The sequence below is a fragment of the Sminthopsis crassicaudata genome, chromosome 4 (genome assembly GCF_048593235.1).
Source record: "Sminthopsis crassicaudata isolate SCR6 chromosome 4, ASM4859323v1, whole genome shotgun sequence".
Taxonomy (NCBI): Eukaryota; Metazoa; Chordata; class Mammalia; order Dasyuromorphia; family Dasyuridae; genus Sminthopsis; species Sminthopsis crassicaudata.
The window spans coordinates 51,028,558-51,049,300 of NC_133620.1; the positions used below are offsets into that span (position 1 = coordinate 51,028,558).

General features: G+C 35.0%; 1 long non-coding RNA gene across 1 annotated transcript in view; it reads left to right on the plus strand.

Moving 5' to 3' along the window:
- LOC141541889 (uncharacterized) overlaps positions 1–16,583 on the plus strand; it is an 84,602-nt gene extending 68,019 nt beyond the window's left edge. The window contains exon 3 of the long non-coding RNA XR_012481931.1: positions 13,833–16,583. This is a non-coding gene — a long non-coding RNA (uncharacterized LOC141541889). The remainder of the gene's footprint in view (positions 1–13,832) is intronic.
- Positions 16,584–20,743: the final 4,160 nt, after the last annotated feature.

Genomic DNA, 20,743 nt, shown 5'->3' on the forward strand with positions numbered 1-20,743 from the left:
AAACTGGAAGTCTAGTTGACATCTGGAACTCAACATATCTAAAATGGAACTCATTACCTTTCCCCGAAACCTTTCTCCTCTCCCTTTTCAATTATTATAGAAAAATATAATAGCCCTATCCTCTCAGCTCCATAGACTGCAATTCATCCTTGATACTTCAAAATATCTCATTCCCCTACCCTCATACACAATTTGTTGTCAAGTCCTGGCAATTTCACTTTTTTAATAAGTCTTGTATTTTTTTTTTTTCTAACCATCACCATTTTAGTATAAGCCCTCATCACCTTATACCTAGATTATTACCAACTATTGCAATTGCCTGCTGGTAAATTTGTCTGCCTTAAGTTTGTCTCCACATTAATTCTTCTCCATTCGGCCACTAAAATAATTTTCCTAAAGAGCAGGTCTAATCATGTTATTCTTCTATTCAATAAACTTCACTGGCTTCCTCTCATTTCCAGGATCTAATTAAAAATTATCTTTTGGCATTTAAATTCCACTATAATTTAGCCTCCTCTACCTTTCTAGTCTTCCTATATACCTTATGCCCTGCCATATACTTTTTAATCCAGTGACACTGGTCTTTTGGTTATTCTGTGAATAAAATATTCCATTTCTCTGCTCTGGGAAACTGTTCCCCAGGTCTGGAGTATTCTTCCTATTTCTCTATTTAATGCCTTCCCTGGTTTCCTTTAAGTCCAAACTACAAAACCAATGTTCACAAGAAACCATTGCCAGTCCTTCTTAATTCTAGCATCTTCCCTCTTTTCATTATTTTCTATTTATTGTGTATTTAGCTTGTGTGTATAAATGTGTTTTCTTCTTATCTCTCCCATTAGATTGTGAGCTTCTTTAGATCAGGGACTATCTTTTGAATCACAGCCTGGCACATTTTAGGTCAATAAGTTCAGACTACCACTCTACCCAACCCTTCCTCCATAGAATACTTGTGTATCCTGATTATGTGAGATAATTTTCCCTATTCTTCCTGACTGCCATTGTATTCTTCTTCCATTCCCTTCTCTTTCTTTTAATAACACCAATATATAACAGAACCATTAATAAACCTTTTGTTTAAATAGATTACTTATATGATCTCTGATAACAATAAGGCTCAGAAGAGACAGATATATCAATTGTTCATATTAAAATATAACTCCTTACTTAAGCCCTTTTATTGTTTATTCATGTTTACCTTTTATATTTCAGTTGACACCTCTGTTTTTGTTTCAAAGTTTCAACACAGGTCTAGTCTTTTCATCTGGAATAGTTGGAAGTACTCTATTTCATGAATGATCCATTTTCCTCCCTGTGCTGGGCAACATTCTTGGCTATAAGCCTAGATCCTTTGTCTTTTGAAATATTATATACTAAGCTCTCCTTTCTTTTAAAATGATGGCTACCACATCATGTGTGATTCTGACTGTGGCTTCTTGGTATTTTAATTCCTTCTTTATGGCTTTTACTTTAGACTGCAAGCTCTGAATTTTGGATAAAATGTTCCTAAATATTTTCATTTTCGGGTTTAATTTGAGATATTACTAATGGGTTCTTTCTATTTTCATTTTGAACTTATTCTAAGAAATCTAGACGGTTTTCTTTTTAGATTTTTTGACATATGTTGTCAGGCTTTTTTTTTTTTGGTTTTTAAGTAGTCCAATTATTTTTATAAATGTTTAATTTATGAAATAATGCAAACATTACCACAATATGTAATATAGTTATCATGTAAAGTTTTTTTTTTTCTTTTTTTTTTTTGTACCTCCCCTCCTTCCTACATCATAGAGATGGCTACCATTACATACAAATGCTTGTGGAAGCATGTATGTGTATGTCTTTCTCTGTGTGTATGTGTATGTGTGTGTATGGGAAATCATTCTATATATACTTCTATTTATTAGTTCCCTCAATTCAGTTCAGTTGTAGATAACATCTTTTTATAGGGTATTTAGAGTTAACCTAGATATTTATAATAAGCAAAATTATCAAGTCATTCAAAATTGTTCTTAAAACACTATTGCTGTTATTGTACACACTATAGTCATGATTCTACTCATGTGGTTCTTCATTATGCAGACAAATCTTTTCATGTTTCTTTTTTCTTTCTAAAATGGTAGAGTTAATAATTTCTTAGTGCAGTAGTTCATTGATTCTTTTTTTTTTTTTTTTTAATTTCCCAGGTCAGTTGATTTTGCTATAAAAATCTTATATTTTCTTCCATTTTTTCAATCTTTTGACTGTTTTAATATTTCTTATTGTACCATGAAGTCATTAGTTTCTATTTGGTCCATTCTAATTTTCAGGGAGTTTTCAAAGAAAATAACATTTTCTACCTCATGCCAAGCTGTCAATTCTCTTTCCAATTCTTTCTGCCATATTCTCATTTCTTTTTCCAATATTTTCTTTTATTGCTCTCATTTCATGTATAAAAACATTTTAAAACTCTTTTAAAAGACTCATGCTTCACCTTTTTTAGAAATTCTAGTTGAATTTGTGCCCAAGCTGAATTTTTCTTGGAGACTCTGGTAGTAGATGTCTCAAAGTCATTCTTCTTTTCTCAATTTATGTCTTAAATATCTTTGTCATCATAATAGCAATTTATGGCAGGATTCTAAAAAAGTAAAAGGAATCTAACTAAAAACATTTGTTCATTCTTCAAGTTTACTTTCTAATTTTGGTCTTTGTATCAGGACCAGCCTCTGCACACTTCTGGAGACTATGTGGGTTGCTTTGCTTCTGGTTTTTTAAGGATATTGAATATTGTGTTATGTCAAGATCTCTGTGAGATCTTAGGCTGAGGATCTATAAGCTTTCCTAGTTCTCAAAGAACTCTACTCCAGGGCAATTTCTTATCACTCCCCACCTTGGTCTATGTTTTATAAGTTTCCAACTAGGGTTTGAGTCTGAGTTGCAAGTATGCCTTATTTATAATTCTAGTAGACTGCTTCTGAACTCAGGAATGAACTATCAGTCAGTTGGAACTTGATTCAGTGACAGAAATGTAGACTTCCTTTTGGTCTGGGATTTTGGTTTTGGTTATTTCTCTACTGGATTAATTCTAGGCTAAAACTTAGATATTATTCCATTCCTGGGGTCGGAGCCAGACAGTAACTGCTTGCTTCCAAACTTTCTTCTTGTTCAGTGTGCAGACTAAGACCTGAGACCACTCTCCATCCATACACTCCATCTCTAGGCACAGGAACTTTTCTAAGTACACCTAGCATATGGTTATGTTATCTTCAATCTGAAGTTTTTTTTTTTTTTAACTGAAGGAGAACTCACTACGCTTATTCAGTTTCTGGACTTCTCTATTAATAAGTACATTTTTATAACAAACCCCAATTTCTGTCTTTCTAACTTCCACTGAGTAAAATTTATCTAATTCTGTCTTTTGGGATTAAGCAGGTTGATTCTGAGCTCTTCTCTCTCCCATAAATCCTTTCTTCTTCAGCATTGACTTCTTTAGTTCCTTTACTGAATCTTTGGGTGGAAATTTTGCTTTAGTTAGTGTTAAATAGATATGATTTCTTGTGATGACCAAAAATGCACCACAATATAAGACATTATATTTATCATCATTGAAGCTCTTCTAGGCTAGCACAATGATCTGCACATGGCAGATACTTACTTGAATGAAAGAATGGTATTATTTTAGTCACCTAATACAGGACAAAGGAGTTTGCCAACATTTCTGGAAACACATTAAGAAGGCCACCTCTTCTATTGTCTACTACACATATGGCTAGGCTAAATTTTATTTAAATAGAAATAACAGGGGCATAGCAGAAAGAACATAAGTCCATTTCTTTTTCTAACTTTTTTCTGTTTCTATGAAAAATGAATTGAAGCCATTAGACAGAAATGTGTCATTAAATACTTAATTGTGGCAGAAACTGTGTGTGTAAATGCTGAGGGGCTCTGATGCAAGAGGGATGATAAGCACTAGTATGGAATTATGCTTCCAAGTTAGCCTTTAGCCTACTAATCAAGTAAAAGTGCCTGCTAACCTGATGGTCCTTGCCTTCATTTCTCACTCTAGTGGTCATCCATATTTATGCAGTATTATAACTATAACCGAGCCCTCGATGCTTTGCCTCAAGGCATTAACATGCTACCTAGGTTTCTGAAATTGAGAAGACTGAATCTTCATATGAAGATTATGTGACTCTATGCTTCAGATTGGGGGTGGACTGAATGAACTCAGGTGTATCTCTTAACTCCAAAATGTCATGATTCCATAATAATCAACCAGTAACTAAAAATACTATTTAGTTGAACTTTATTCATTTTATACCTCCCCCAAATTAATATTGATCTGTTGACAGTAGTGGAGTCACTATTATGGAACCATAATAGAACCTATTGCTACTAGTCATTACTACTGAATGGGACCTTACACATTTTTGGAGCTAAAGGCAGTCCAAGATGATGGAGGTACAGGACTAGTGGAGAATCACCAACAAAAGGAACCATAGGTCTCTGGTGTTACCTGTACTCCCACTTTTTTTCCCTGGAGGTCAAGTTTCCTTCTCATTCCCTTTTTCTAGTGTCTCCTTTCCCCATAATACTGATAGTGGACAGTCCACATGATCTTTTGCATAGATCTTTGTCATGCAAGACACCTGAGATCAATGGTGATGTTGCATTCACTAGTCTTAGGGTATTCCAAAATCACTGGATGCCAGCCACACAACCAAGCCAATTTTATCTCAGATGGTAAAATTATAGAATTTTTAGTCTTAGCTCTATACCTATGACCTATGCACACAATTCTTGGGTCCCTCAATTCTCACTGCCCATGAGTAAGAGTAGTATAACAATTTCTCTGGTATCACAAAAGATTACTTGGGAAAGAAAGTATCAGTTTGTTGTTGTTGTTGTTGTTTTTTGTTTTTTGTTTTTTTTCCCCTGCACTCAGAGTCTGAGGCAGAGCCAGATATAGAGGGAATGGGGAACTTCCTATGGGGCTGATTCTAAATTCATCCTTGGCTATTTTTCTTCTATGTAGGGTTAGGTTCCAGGTGCATCTGCCACTGACTTTCACTTCAGATCCACCAGGGATCAATACCCAGCTTTTGGTCGGCATCACGTTAATGAAGTCCTTTGCTTAGAGCCTCGCAATATTGATTCCAACAGCTGCTTCAGTTGGAATTTGGGAGACTTTCATTTGAAGTCTAAAAACTAAAAAGAAAGTAGAACATTGCATTATTGAATTGACTTCATTTCTAGCAGATTATGTTTTAATAATTGCATATGTCCAGTCAGCTTTCATTACTTCTGGCTCTTAAAAAAAATGTACTAGGAATGTGTTCAAATTTCGATCGGCAGGATTATTGTGGTTTCTTTGGAACGAGCCCCAGAATGCCTCAGACCGAGCAATATTAGGGACTTTATCTTAACAACAGCACTGAGAATTTCTTTTTCTGTTCCTTTTTAAACCCTTAGACATTCTTTTTTTTTTTAAAGGGAAACAAAAATGCCAATTATTGGCTGAGAACATGAATTTTTCATCAAGCTCCTACAATTCCCCTGAAAACTAGGGAGTAGGAAAAAATATAGAAATCCGTTTCCCTTAAGAAACAAGGAAAGAGAAAACCAGAAAAAGAAAAGAGAAAAAAAAAAGAAAGGAAAGAATGTCACAGTGATAATTTAAGGTTACAGTGATTTTTCTCCCTTATTATTATTACCAATCAGTTCCTTGGGACACATAATTACATTAGACAAGTACATTTTGTCAACCATCTTCACAGTTCCTGCAGGAGTATGTGTGAGTGTGTGCAGGGCTGGGGGTGGGGTGGGGAATAGGAGAGAGGTCGGCTTTCTAAACCCAATTAAAATTTAACACTTGTCTCTTTTAGCTGACACCCTCCTTTTGGGGGAAGTGAGTGAGGAGACACAATGCACAGATGCTCTTTGCAAAATAAAGACATTTTCCACTCTCTCTCTGTACAACTTGGAGTTTCATGTAGCTGCTAATAGCTAACACACAGGCCCTTTGGATACGATTTTTGACTGTTTCCTTCTCAAATCCCCATGAAAACTCCTTACCAGTTTATTTATATTTATTTTTTTAAAGGATGTTTTCTAGACGCAGGCAAATTGGGCTGCCTCTTAAGATTCATGTTGGCGCTTCCACGGTCTCTATTACCCAATTTAAATACACAATAGTCAGAAGGTTTGAATACACCATGTTAATCCAGCATTGGAGACCTCAGCTTGGCTGTTTGTTAAAAGCAAATTGTACCTGTTATGAACTGGAAAGGGTCTCACTGTCGCTGTTAACTGCTTTACCAAATTGATTCTGACTCACTCGTTTCAAAATGAAAATTGAAATGCTTTTGACTTTTTTTTTTGGTGGAGAATCTGCTTTACTTAACGTTAAGTGGGTATCATTTCTTGTGATTACAGAAAAATGCATCATAACTTTTGATTATGCTGCTATTAAGAATGCACAGTATCAATTGCTGGGGCTCATAAAGTACAATTTCTGGATTCTGGGCAACACATTTTTATTTGGAATTGAACAGTGCAAAAAGATGAGAAAGAGAAAAGTCTTGAGAAGGAGAAAGAAAAGGGGGAGAGGTTAGGGATGGGAAAGAAAAGGAGAAGAAAAAAGAAAGAAGAAGATGATGAAAAGAAAGAAAGGAAGAAGGGAAGAGAAAGGAAGATGAGGAGGAAGAAATTGAAAGATTCTGGGCTTGGATATCAATAATGAACCCATTTAAAGGGGAAAGTTGAGAGAGGGCAAAGAAGAGAAAGGAAAGCTAGCAAAATTGGACTATGAGCTCATAGTCCGTAATTCATAGGTCTCCCTTTCATAGCATGCCATATCCAGCCTCCATGAGTTCACATTGGATACCTCCATGCCTAAAACCCACTCCTTCATCATTTCTACCTACTGACATTTTTCTTTTTTTTCAGAACCCACTTTGGATGTCATCTTTTGCATGATGCTTTCTTTGATCCCTCCAATATGAAAAAAAAATTTCTTCCTCTCAAAATTTTCCTAAATCTGGTGATCTTTTTTAAGGCTTAATCCAAATTTGGGCCATGTTTCTTTGTATATTTCTCTTATTAGGGACAAGTTCTTTTTTTCATTTTTTAAAAAATCTCTTATGATAAGGCATAGAATAGTAATAAATATGGTTGAATTAAATAGAATGGTAGGGAAAGGGAAAGGGGATAGAGAAGGGAAACAGGATAAAGAAATTGAGGGAAGATACTTTCAGCTCTGGAGAGTATCCTTAACCTTTTAGAAGGGAGATGACATTTTTGTCATTCTCTTTCACTTACCCAAATTATATGTATTTTGCTTATGTATTAGCTCGATTTTTTTTAACTATCATTTAATCATTTTTGGTCATGTTTGACATTTCATGACTATTTGGGGTTTTCTTAGCAAAGACACTGGAGTGGTTTGCCATTTCCTTTTCCAGATTATTTTACAAATTAGGAAACTGAAGCAAATAAGATTAAATGACTCCCCCAGAGTATCCTAGTAAGTATCCCAAGAGAGATTTGTACTCATAAAAAGGAGTCTTCCTGACTCTATCTGCCACCTAGTTGCCCTCATTACTGTTTGTATGTCCTTTATATGTTGTCATGGATGGCTATAGGACTTTGGTGCTAATAGAGGAGATCTCTAAAGGGCGTGTAAAATACCAGTAAGGCTGGTACTTTCCAGCTGGGGACCCACAAGGATGTTCCCAATGCTTGCTGTGGCTCATACTTTGAGTATTAGTTTGTCTTGAGGCAATCTTCAATATCATACTCCTGTAGGGTAGGGATCATGTCTGTATAAGTAGATTATATAATAAGGGTGGGTTATTCACTTCCATCCAGATGTAACATGCTTTCTGTTATGATGTGTTATGAAGCAAGAGGAGGAAGAAGTTAAAAAGGCATTTTCATTTGATTAATTCATTTCAATTCATTAAACATATATGAAGTACTTACTAAGACAAAACAACTACTAGAACCTGCCTTTTAGGAATTTACTTTCAACAGGGTAGACAGTACGTACATATACAAGCAAACATGTGAGGAATTAGATATTACCAAAAACAAGGGAAATCAAGAAGGATTTCTTTTTTGAACTTTGAAGGAAGTTAGAGGCCATAATTGAAGCCAAATTGAGGGAGAACTGTATTCAAGGCAAGGGAAGTAAGAGATAAATTCTGATATCACAGAATGTCAATTTAGGCAGTTGAGCTATAATGTAGACTCTGTGAAGGGGAACAGACCAAGAAAGGAATCAGACTTTAAAAGTTTAAAAAGCTAAGCTGGGAGTTCAAATTGTATTCTAAAGACGAGAGATTCAGTGAAGATTTCTGAAGTGCAATATGATTGTTAGATTTGTGCTTTAGAAAGATGTTTTTGATGGCTGTGTGGAAGACTGGAAAGAGGAGAAAAGACTGACCAGGAGTTTAATTCAACAATACAGGGAAGAGGTGATCAAGATTTGAACAGGATTTTGGCTGTAAAAGTGGAGAGTAAAGGAAGCTTTGCTGGTCTTGATTAGTACAAATAATGAATCCTGTGAAGTTGTCACCTGTATTAGAACTTGCCCTACTTGAAATCATAATTGTAAAATATGTATAACATGTCCTCAAGAGCTCTTGTATCAAATTCTCCTCCTTGGTGGATAATGATTATTAATGTTAATTACCGCCGTTTAAGGGGTGGAGTTGGTAGGAACTTGGAAAAGGAAAGATCCAAATCTTTTGTTTTCTGGCTTTGAAAGAGAAGACATGAGGTACCAAACTCTCTTCAAATCCTGAAAGGACAAAAAAGATTCTAGAAAGAAAGTGACCTTCAAAGAACTGGCATTTTGATCTCTTTCTCTTTCTTCTTTCCTTTTTTTCTTTCTCTGTCTCTGTTGCTTTCTCTTTCTCCTTTTCTTTAAAATTTATTTATTTAATATTTTCCCCCAGTTATAATCAAAGCAATGTTTTCTTACATTTGTTTTTAAGATTTTTGATTTGTAGGTTATCCCTTATCCCCACCCACAATAAAGAAACCACATACATAGTTAAAGCAAAACATTTCCATAACAGTCAAGTTGTGAAAGAAAACATAGATCTCTCACTTTAATGAAAATAAAAACTCTCAAGAACAATTAAGCTAAAAATAAAGAGAGAAGTAGAGAGAGTAATAGAGAATGTTTTGATTTATATTCAGACTTAATCAGTTCTCTTTCTGGGTATAGATAGGATTTTTCATCATAAGTCTTTCAGTGTAATTGTGGATGATTGTACTACTGAGAATAATAAAGATATTTAAAGCTGGTCATACCAGAACATTGCTATTAGTTTGTATACAGAATATTTAACTTTGTATATGGAGGACATTCCAGTTTTTTTTTTTCCTGAGAGCATCCTACTCATCCTTTCCCAGAAAGCAATAATATTCCATCAGAGAACTTGCTTTGAAAATCTTTTTTTTTTTTTTTTACACAATTACTATTGCTAATTGTATTTCCTCTATTTATTCTCTCTCCTTTCACCCTGCCCCTCCTCAAAAGTGTTTTACTACTGACCACTCCCTTCCCCAATAAGCCCTCTCTTTTATCACCCTTTCCTCTTCCTATATCCCATTACCCTCCTGTTTTCCTGAAGGATAAAATATATTTCTATACTCCTATTACCTATGTATGTTATTTCCTATTTGAGCCAGTTCTGATGAGAGTAAGGTTCACTCACTCTCCCTTTCTTCCACCTTTTCCCCTCCAGTGTAAAAGCGTTTTCTTGTCTTTATTTATGGCAGATAATTTGCACCATTTCACCTCTCCCTTTCTTTTTTTTTCCTAGTACAATCTTCTCTCACCCCTTAATTTTATCATTTAAAATATGATCCCTTCATATTTAACTCACACTTGTGCCTTCTGACTATATACACTCCTCTAACAGCCACAATAATGAGAAAGTTCTAATGAATTAGAAGTATCATCCTCCTATGTAGTAATGTAAACAGATAAACCTTATTAGATCCTTAATGATATCACTTTCTTGATTACCATTTTATGCTTCTCCAGAGTCCTGTATTCAAAAATGAAATTTTCCATTCAGCTCTGGCCTTTTCATTATGAATGCTTGAATATTTTCTGTTTCATTGAATGACCACTTTTTCCTCTGAAGGATTGTACTCAGTTTTTCTGGGTAGATGATTCTTGATTGTAATACTAGCTCCATTGCTCTCCAAAATATCATATTCCAAGCTCTCTAGTCCTTTAATGTAGAAGCTGCATTATCCTGACTGTGGCCCCACTCTATACTTGAGATGTTTCTTTCTGGATGCTTGAAATATTTTCTCATTGACATGGGAGTTCCAGAATTTGACTATAATATTCTTGGGAGTTTTTATTTTGGGATCTCTTTTAGGAAGTGACTGGTGGATTCTTTTTATTTCTATTTTACCCTTTGATTCTAGAATATCAGGACAGTTTTTCTTGATAATTTCTTGAAAGATGATGTCCAGGATTCTCTTTTGATTATGACCTTCAGATAGATCAACAATTTTAAAATTATCTCTCCAGGATCTATTTTCCAGGTCAGTTGTTTTTCCTATGAGATATTTTACATTTTTTTTCTATTTTTTTTGGTTTTGCTTTATTGTATTATTATTTCTCATAAAATCATTAGCTTTCATTTGCTCAATTCTATTTTTAAGGAATTATTTTTCTCAGTAAGCTTTTGTTCCTCCTTGCCCAACTGACTAATTTTGCTTTTTAAGGCATTCTTCTCTTAATTAGTTTTTTTGTCTTTCCTTTTGCATCTCTTGCAATTCTTTCCCTAATTTTTCCTCTATCTCTCTTACTTGATTTTTGAAGACCATTTTGAGCTCTTTTATGGCCTCAACCCAGTTTTTATTTTTCTTGGAGACTTTGGAAGAAGGAGCTTTGACTTTGTTATCATCTTTAGGATGTGTCATCTCAATAAGTTTCGATGGTCAGAAACTTTTTTTTTTTTTCCTGCTCATTTTCCTAGGCTATTACTTGGATCTAAACTCTGTTAAAATAAGGCTCTGTTTCCATGATGTAGGTTGTGTTGTTCCAAGCTTCAGGGTTTTTGTTCAGCTGTTTTCAGAAATTCTTCCAGGCATCTGACCACAAACACTCTTTTCTGTCCTGGAGCTCTTAGTGTATCCTGGCCCCACTTTAGCTGTAAGATCTAGTGTGCTGGCTGGGGCTAGAGCTCCACTGATTGGGGTTGCACACCAGCCCCATTGCTACAAACCCTCTATACTGACATTCCAAGTCTTCCCTGGTGTTCCCTGGGCTGAGAGACCCAGAAGTCTTCAGCACTGCTGCTGATTTCAGAGGTGTCACCTCACTGATGCTGAGATCTGGGCCTGCACTGGGATTGCCCTGAAGGTTTCCACTGTGGTTCCACAATCTTTTCTGCTGATCTTTCAGCTACTTGGTGTCTCTGGGCTGAAAGGTCTGAAAGCTACCAGTCCTGCCACTGATTCAGAGTCAGATCAAGCTCAGTCTGGGTCTGGGGCTGCACCCCTTGGGACTCCCACCCTGATGCCACAGATCTTTTCTGCTGAGCTTCTAAGTTGCCTTTGGCTGGGAAACCTTTCAGGTGTTCTGATGCGCTAAAATTTGTTTAGGGTCATTATTTAAAGGAATTTGAAGCAGTTTGGGGGAGAGTTTGGGCAAGTTACTGTCTTTAGTCTGACATCTTAGCTTTGCTCCCATTCAGTGCCTCTTCTCCTCCTCCTCCTCTTCCTCCTCCTTCTCTTTTCTTCTCCTCCTCCTCCTTCTCCTCCTCCTCCTCTTCCTCCTCCTTCTCCTCCTCCTCCTTCTCCTCCTCCTCTTCCTCCTCCTTCTCCTCCTCCTCTTCCTCCTCCTCCTTCTCCTCCTCCTCTTCCTCTTCCTCCTCCTTCTCCTCCTCCTCCTCCTCTTCCTCCTCCTTCTCCTCCTCCTCCTCCTCTTCCTCCTCCTTCTCCTCCTCCTCCTTCTCCTCCTCCTCCTCCTCCTCCTCCTGCTCCTCCTCCTTCTCCTCCTCCTCTTCCTCTTCCTCCTCCTCCTCTTCCTCTTCCTCTTCCCCCTCTTCCTCCTCCTCGTCCTCCTTGTCCTCCTTGTCCTCCTTCTCCTCCTCTTCCTCCTTCCAGGATTCAGTATCCTAAGGAGTCACAATGTGACCTATCATGTTGATGTCATCAAGGTCATCTAGCAAGGATCTCTTGGTAAGAGAGGTACCAAAGTAACTTATCTGCCAATCCCAGGATGAAAATCCCAATCCATCCATATCTGACTATTCCATATGACTCATTTGTGTTCTCTTATTCATTTGCTATATGGATTTCATCTAATGTGTCAGGGTCTTCCTCACATTCTCTTGACATAGCCAAGATCCCTATGGAACACTTGGTTTGTCCATTACTTACTGCTTGCTCTGTTATACAAGAAACAACTTTCCTTTTGAGACATAAATTTATTTCTTGGCATATATTTCTGACTATCTCCTAGTTTGTAATTTATTTCTTGGAGAAATTTAGAATTAGAAATTTAGAATAGTTTTAACAAATAATCCAGTTCCTTTTCTTCTTTTTATCTAATTTTTGTCCTAGTTCATTGTTGCTTTGTAGTGTCCTTCAAAGACATTCCAGAAGAGATCACCATCTTCTAAGAATCTAATTTCCAATTATATTTGACACTGTTCATTCTTTATAACAATGGCAAATATCTTTGATGAAAATATGCTATATTGCTTTATTTCTCATTGATATTAATGATCAGATGTTAATTGATCAGTTATTTTTTATTGTATTCTTCAAGAAATTTTGTGTAATTTCCATATATATATGAGAAATACTTTGAAGGAATAACCCTTAAGGTGATACTTTGCTTTACCAAGACAGATGCTTTCTTCTTTTCAACTAATAATAATCATAAAGAAATTTTGTATTTTTTCATCTTTCAGTTGATCTTGTTATGATAAGGATGTAGTAGATTTTGGAATACCTCCTTTGAAAGTCTTGCTGTGCTTTTTTTTTTAATACACTTTTCTCAAGGATGCTCTTAATGCATATGAGTACTTTATATAGAAATAAAAGGAGGCATGTAGGTTGATTATAAGTTATATTCTCTAAGTCAACTGTCTTTAATAATGTCTAATATTTTTCTAAATCTTTGTCATCTTCCACTCATAACTGGGAAATCAATTCTTTTACAAATTCAAAATAGTATTGCCTTGCCAGCATGAAACTCCTCAAAATATATTTTCCTAGTTTAGCTGTTTTTTTTTTTTTTTCCTATCTTTGTTATCTTTAGAGCCATTTCTACTTTTTCAAGAATCACATCTGGGACTGTGCTATCAAGTCCTAATATGAAGACTGTGATTGTAGTGATTCACATTGATAGTGAAAAGAGTTAGATTTTTAGAAAATTTAAATGTTCTTTCCCATTTTGGTGGGAGTTTATTTGTTGTTCTCCTCCCAGTTTTATTCATGAATGCCTTTGGGATGTTTTTGCTTAGCTAAGACTTTTATCAATCTTTTCTGAAACTGGGTTTATCCTTCTCTGCTTTTCCCCATTTTATGAGAGAATATTGTTCCTAATCTTCTACCATCTTTTTCCAAAGAATTCACATATATGTTTATATTTTAAATATCCTCATTCTCCTTCTTCTTCTCCTTCTTCTTCTTATCTTTCCAGGATTCAGTATCTATGCAAAGTTGTCATAATGAATGTTGGTGTTCTTTCATTCAACCATTTCCCATTGTTTGGCATCAAACCGAGATCCAGGTGTAGTTATTTTAATTTATATATAATTTATATAATTTAATAATGCTGTGTCTTATTTACATTTTTTCTTTTTTTCCAGTTTTGTATTATGACCTTTCCCCAACAAGTTGATGGTCTGAGTGTACACAAACACTTGCCTTAAGAACAGCTTCCATAAGTGGATATCTTCAACAAAGAGAAGATCTAATTCAGTTCCAATTGATGGACAGAATCAGCTACACCCAGAGAAGGAACACTGGGAAATGAGTGTAAACTGTTTGCATTTTTGTTTTTCTTCCTTGGTTATTTTTACCTTCTGAATCCAATTCTTCCTGTGCAACAAGAAATTCGGTTCTGCACACATATATTGTATCTAGGATATACTATAACATGTCTAGGGGAGGGGGTGGAGGGAAGGAGGGAAAATTCGGAATAGAAGTGAGTGCAAGTGATAATGTTGTAAAAAAATTATCCATGCATATCTACTGTCAAAAAAGGTTATAATTATAAAATTAATAAAAAATGTAAAAAAAAGAATAACTTCCACATATATAATGAGACAACTCCTGTGTACTAAAATGTAATCAATTTCACTTTTTGTGATATTATTTGGTCATCATCACATCTCAATTCCTTTCTCTAAGAATTCATTTATGATTTATAAGTATGAGGCTTTTGTGTAGTCTATAAGACTTTGACCTTTGCTATTTCCTATTTCTGAACTATATTTATCAATGTATCATTAGTCATCTTCACTTGTGCCCACCCTTAGAAAATGTGATTAATTTTTGTAATGCACAGGTCTGTTCATAATACTTCACTCATCAAAATTCAGTAATTCTTTGTTGTCATTAAAAAAAATGAACTCTTCAGTCTGACATCAAAGATCCTCCACAATATAACTGTAACTTGCCTTTCTCTTCATCAGTTTTCTGTACGTTTTATCCCAGCTAATGGAATATACAATAGGGTTTGTTCTATTAACTTAATATTCAATTTTCCAAACTTATGCATCCACACAAATTGCCCCTTCATAAACTCTCTGCCTCTCTATCTTTTAGAATTCTCATCAAAATAGGGTTTTGACATGTTCAATGAAATTTCCTTGTTTCCTGAGATTTTGGTGCTTTCTTATTTTCCAGATTATATTGTGGTTTTTTATATATCTCATCTTCTCCTCCTCAAATAGAATGTAAGATTCTTGAGAGTAGAGAATATTTTGGTTTTTTTATTTCATATTTCCTGTGTCTTATGGATAACAATAATTAATAAATTCTAATTAAATTAAATTGAAGAAATGGTATTCCTGATAAGATACAGTTTGAACTAAGTGGCCTTTGCAATTTTGCAATTTTATAATTTACCCTCAGTTTCACAAAAACCATCCAGTCCAACCTATTGTGGTGACATACACCTTTGTTTTAAAAATAAATTGGTGTAGTCCAGGAAGATCACTTCTGTTTTGATCCCATGAGGACGAGCCATGACACACTAGTAGGTTCAGGTAAAGATGAGGATCTTCACATTGAGAGTAGTAGGGGAAATGGTTATGAAGACACAAATAATTCAATCTTCTTGTGAACAGGACCCCCACTATAATCTGGTATGATATATGTAATTGCTTCTAATTATGTTTTGTGCAATCCATGCTTTCACTTCTAGAAGTGTGGAAGCCATGGTATCTGAAGAATTATTTCCTCTGTGCTTTTAATCCATTATCAAGCTTGACAAGATAGAATTGTAGAGAAGTGGCCCCTTTTCCCATTGGTGAATTTATCCTGCAATATATATTTTGGGCAAAGATTTAGGCCAATCTTCTTTCATTCCTATTTCTACTTTGCTTCTGACACTCTAGATTTTACCACCATGTCCATACTCTTTTTTTTTCCCCCTTTAATTTGTATGTGTTGTTTTTCCTGATTAAGAATGAAAATTCCTTAAGGTCAGGAGCTGTCTTTTTCACTTGTATTTGTATCCTCAGAACTCAGAGTAATGCTTAGCATATAGTAATAACTTATTAAATGTTTATTGACTTGACTTGACAAGTGCCCTGCTTCAAGGACTGGCAAGACCCCAACGCTCCTCAAAGAATAGGTAGTTGATCAGACTTTTGATCTTTCCAGTGAGACTGTGGTTTTCTGAGGAAGGGTGCATCATGGATTGATTTTAACAATCTTAAGGGGTATGTGATCAACCAATCAGATGGTGAGAAGATGGATTATGACCCACTTTTCCCACAATAATCAATTGTGAGGCTTATCTCCAAATCAACTACCCCTACTCTTTGCCCACAATTTCCAATAACACCCTACTTCTCTCCCTTCTGCCATTATACAAATTTCCAACTTTTCTCCTTCTGCATCAGTTATTTTCTCTTTGGGGAAGTTATAACCTAGCCATGAAAAGTTACAATAGCATCTATGCAGAGGCACTGGGAAAATTCTTTTTCCCTCACCCCCTGGACAATTTCCCTAGATCACTTTGTGTCCATTTGATATTTAATTCCCTTCACAACCTGTTACCACCCTTCATTTCCAACTTTAATCTGCAGTGCTTTCCTTATCCATCCTCTGAAGTTCAGCAAAACTGGCTTTCTTGCTATTTCTCATGTTCATACAAGGCATAATTAAAAATTTTCAAACATGAATAGGAAATTAAAGCCTAATATAATCTATTAAGCCAAACCATGTTTTAAAAAAGCAATGAATTTATATTGGAAACTCTGCTAGGTTGAAATCAGAGATAATTCAGTTTTGCTTATTGTCTTTGCATTGTGTATGGTGAGAAATATGAGTCCTGGAGAAAAGCTATTCTGTTCACTGACTGTTACATCCTATTATTGGATTATTATATTATGTATATTTCAATAAAAATATTTTAAAATGAAGAATTTCACCTGCATGGTTAGCTACATTGATCAAATTAACTGAATAATTAATTACTACCAAATAATTATGATTTACAAGTCTAGTCATCTTGAAGGATACACACACAGATTTTTCAAAAGTAATTAAGCATATTCAATCACATGGCCCTCAGATGAAAAAAAAATAAAATAAATAAAAAGGAGGATTTTGGGGGGTCAGTTACCAAATAAAAATTTGGAGGGAAGGATTTTCAAATATTTATTCCATTTTACTTATTCTTTTTGATTTTAATGTTTTGTTTATGTTCTTTAATGCATATAATACAATAACACAGATATATGTATATTATTTATAAAACATAAGGGTGCTCTCAGATATATTTTTCTAATGGAGTGCTAAACCACTGCCCAGTAGGTTGTTGCTATAGCATAGTGACCTTTGCTCTCCTCCACTAGAGAGTATGCAGAGTAGTATCAAACAGCTTAGCCAGGGATAAGAGATTAGTAGGGTCCCAATGTAAAACAATTTTGCTGGGTCCTTGCCCTTTAGTTGGGGGAGGTGCACAGGTGCCTATAGTTAAGGGACTGTAAACCCTAGAAGGAACTTGGACAACAATTGCATCCAATCTCTTCATTTTAAAGATGAAGAAACAGAAATATTCATTGACTTGACCAAAACCACATAAATAGTTGAGGAAAACTACAAGTCAAGCCCTCTAATTACAACCAGGTGGTGCAATGGACAGAGTGGACTAGAAGAAAAACTCGCCTTTCTTGAGTTCACATCTGGACTCTAATATTTCCTATACAAGTCACTCAGTTTTGTTTCCCTCAGTTTCCTCATTTATAAAATGAACCAGAAAAGGAAATGACAAGTGACTCCAGTATCTTTGCCAAGAAAACCCCAAATGGGGTTGTGATGAATCAAACACCAGTGAAACAACTCAAAAACAACCAAAAATTATAAGTCTCAGATTTCCGGATTCACTGCATGAATGTTATTTTAGGCCAATGTGCTAATTATGCCCCCTTTTTGCTCTGTTGTTAGGTATTGCCCTGGGCTAGGTGTCACTTTACATACAGAACTTTGTTAATATTGTCAGAAGATAGAAAGAATATAATGCTCCTCCTTCATAAATCTTACAATCTTGTTGAAAAAGGCATATAATTGTGTTACTTATAATTAAGAATTATGTTAATAAACAACAATAATATCTTGATAATAATAATTTACCTTAATGATAAGGTCAAGGCAAGAAGAAGCATTTCAATTACTCATTAGAAGGCAAGAAAAGGAATGACTATTGCACAGCTTTTACTTATTAGGAGGCAAAAATAGGATAACCATAATATTTATTCAATGTAAGAAGAAAGCAGAGATAATCAAATCACCACAGTCAACCCATTATTTGAGTAACATATCAATGTGCATTAGACAGTGGGAATACCATTACAGAAACCTAACCATGTGGCATATGAGTAGGGAAACCCTTGTATACAGTGCATTTTATAACTGTGGACTGTTAGCTTTGATATTATTTGTCTCTTTAGGAAATGGTCGGTACCCATACATCGTTTACTGGACCAAGCTGTTTCTTTGCTTCCTTCTTGTGTTGAAACTTTTTTTTCCTTGGGGAGCATATATCTTTACTATACTCAGGTCATGGAAGCAGTATTAAGCCCACATCTACTTTTGACAGGACCCTAAGAAAATGGTAACATATTTCAGCGATGAGCGATTTACTTTAATGAAAAACTTTCAAACTCCTAAAATTTGTTTCAGGGCCCTGAGAAGTTTATTCATTGAAAGTATTAGATAGCAAGAGGGCCATGAAGCTTTTATCCAGTCAGTGCTTCAAATAGCAGAAGACTCTGCCTTTTCCAAAGAGTTCTTAGTGAAACCATGCCATTTTTTAGAGTTGGTACAATTCACAGCTAAGCAGCTATAGAGCTTAACTTTCCCCCACTATTATTCTCTTTAAAGCCATAGAGAGTATAATAAGGCAAAACAAGTAAGCACTGAGAGGTTTCCTCTGAATTTATGGATAGCATTAAAGGGCAGTGAGCTCCAGTGGCTCCCTATTACTTTAGGGATAAAATATGCATTTCCTTTTTTGACATCTGGAGAATTCTTTATAATCTAGATCCTTCCTATCTTTTCAGTCTTTCTATATATTTTGTACTCTTCTATACATTCTACATTCTAGACACACTGATCTCCTTGTCAAATACTACTCCATTTTTTATATCCATGACTTTGTATTTACTCTTTGTCATGTCTGGAATGCTCTGCTCCTTACCTCCATCTATTAGTGTCTCTGAAATTTTTCAAGGCATTTCAGATCCCATTTCCTCTAGGAGATCTTTCTTAGTCACAAAGTTGCTAATACCTTCTCCTCTCAGAGTCCTTTATGTTTAATCCATTTTATAATTTAGACCTTTTCTATCTTTTCAGTCTTTTTATTGTTCTCTTCTATACATTCTACGTTCCAGCCACACTGGAATCCATATTTTGATACATTTTTATATTTTAAACATGGTAGAAATATATGTTAAATCCAATATATGCATACACATATAATTATTTTGTTGCACCAGAAAAATCAAATCATACCAGAAAAAATGAGAAAGAAAATAAAATGGAAGCAAACAACAACAAAAAGAGTGAAAATACTATGTTGTGAACAACACTGAATTCCCACAATCCTCTCTCTGGGTGCAAATAGCTTTCTTCATCACAAGATCATTGGAACTGGTCTGAATCACCTCATTTTGAAGAAAGTCATTTCCATCAGAACTGATCATCTTATAATCTTATTGTACAATGTACAATGATCTCCTAGTTCTGTTCATTTTTCTTTGCATCAGTTCATATAAGTCTCTCTAACCCTCTCTGAAATCATCTTGCTGATCATTTCTTATAGAACAATAACATTTCATAACATTCATATACCATAACTTACTCAGCCATTTTCCAACTGATGGGCATCTACTCAGTTTCCAGTTTCTTGCCACTATAAAAAGGGCTGCCCCAAACATTTTTTGCATGCAATATATATATATATATATATATATATATATATGTATATATATATATATATATTCATACATATTTGACATACATTGGATTACCTGTCATCTAGGAGGGGAGATGGGGGAGCAAATTTGGAACACAAGGTTTTACAAGGGTCAATGTTGAAAAATTATCCATGTGTATGTTTTGAAAATAAAAAGCTTTAAAAACAAAACAAAACAAAAAAAAAGAAAATAAAAAGCTTTAATAAAAAAATAGAAATGCTTTATAACTTTTCTGTGACGTGGAAGTCGATAAAAATTTAGTTTTCTATCAGGTATGACCTTAAAAAGCTTTATATAATCACTCTACAGTCCCTAAATAGTTATTTGTTTTACACTTCTTAGTTATAATCAAGTCTGTATTAGCACTAATTCAAATTGGCTCATGAGAGACTATTTTCTTTTGTTTTGTTTTGTTGAGGCAATTAGGGTTAAGTGACTTACCTAGGGTCACACAGCTAGGAAGTGTTAAGTGTCTGAGGTCACATTTGAACTCAGGTCCTTCTGACTTCAAGGCTGATGTTCTATCCACTGTGCCCTCTACCTGCTCCTATGAGAGCCTATTGTTAAATTTTCATTATGAGCATTTATATTTTGGAAATTGCAAATGGTACAAATCAGAGCTTGATCTGTTGTTTTGTCCATTATCTAGACTTAGGAAAATGATCGATAAAATATTAATACTACAGATTGAATCTAAAAGTGTGTTGTATGGGGCATCTAGGTGGCACAGTGGATAGAGCACCCATCTTGCCATCAGGAGGACCTGAGTTCAAATCCAATCTTAAATATTTATTAGTTATGTGACCCTGGGCAAATCCTTTAACTCTGATTGCTCTTCCCCAAACCCCAAAAGAATGTTATATGTACTTCATCCTTTTTCCCAGTCAGTTGTAAAGTTGTACTCTAATTATTACCATCAAGATTCCCAAACAGCTATAAATTAGAAATTACAAATAATTATGACTTTTTGTCATTCCATCTTCAGTCAAGCTTTTGTCTCCGATCTCTGTGACTTTTGTCCCTCTCTCAAAATTATTTCTCTCCTCAAATACTTCAATTGTGAAGAA